Genomic DNA, 1,018 nt, shown 5'->3' with positions numbered 1-1,018 from the left:
ATTACTGCGCTGAAGTTTGGGGAGGGCAAAAACTGAGAAGCCACCTCACTTGGCCAGTACTAGGGACATTTGAAAAGTGGACGTGTGACGAATTAATCTCTCACGTGGAGCGTAAGGTTCCCTCGGACTCCGAGGAGAAAGAATATGCCAGACTTTGGTTAATTACCAGAGTAGGGTTGTTCCCGGTAAAACAAAAAGGTGGAACAAAAACCGAAAACTGGGAACCCCTAGATCACTTACCCCCACCATACCACGGGCCGGCAGAGCCTTCTGCAGCAGATCAGGTGGTGCCGTCAGCACCCGTGGGTTCCCCCGGACAACCAGTCGAAGCACACACATCGCGAGCAAGGGACGCGGCACCGGCAGTAGTTCCGGCAGCCCTCCCGGTGTCCCCACCTGTGGAAACCCCAGCCGCCACAACCTCCTCGGAAGCTGGATGGATGCAAGGCTGGGGATCACTCTATCCCCAGTTGCCCGTCCAGCCGCCACTGCCAGGACCCTCGAACGTAGCAGAGGGGGTCTCTTTCCCACAAATAGTAAAAGAACAAACCTCCAACAACCCCAGTTCCCCTCCTTCAAGCAGAACTCGCTATAAAGCGAAAGCAATGAACGAAAAAGGGGGGAAAAATGAAACTGAACACCGAATGTTTCCCCTCAGGGAAGTGCTAACTGCCCCTAGAATAATTAAGTTCCTAAATATACCCCTTAACTCAGGGGATGTGCGAGCGTTTGCTTGACAAGCCGAGGAAAGGCGTGTGCCGCCGCTTACCCAGAGAGAGAGTGTGCCGCCTCGGCAGGGACCGAGCCGCGGGGCTCGTCCCGCTCTTCCCGTACTACCCATCGTGCCGATGGGCTCAGCTTATCGTGAAGCCGAGGAGTCGTGTGCTGGTTTGCCAGAGAGAGAGCCGCTCAAGCGACCGAAGCGAGAAGAGAAGGGTGTAGAAAAAGCAGAGAAGCCGCAAGTGGGTCCCCCCCCCCGCTCTGGTCGTACTGCTGCCGATTCCGCTCCAGTCCCGCC

The sequence above is a fragment of the Parus major genome, unplaced genomic scaffold (assembly GCF_001522545.3).
Source record: "Parus major isolate Abel unplaced genomic scaffold, Parus_major1.1 Scaffold432, whole genome shotgun sequence".
Taxonomy (NCBI): Eukaryota; Metazoa; Chordata; class Aves; order Passeriformes; family Paridae; genus Parus; species Parus major.
Note: the sequence above shows the minus strand (reverse complement) of the source record.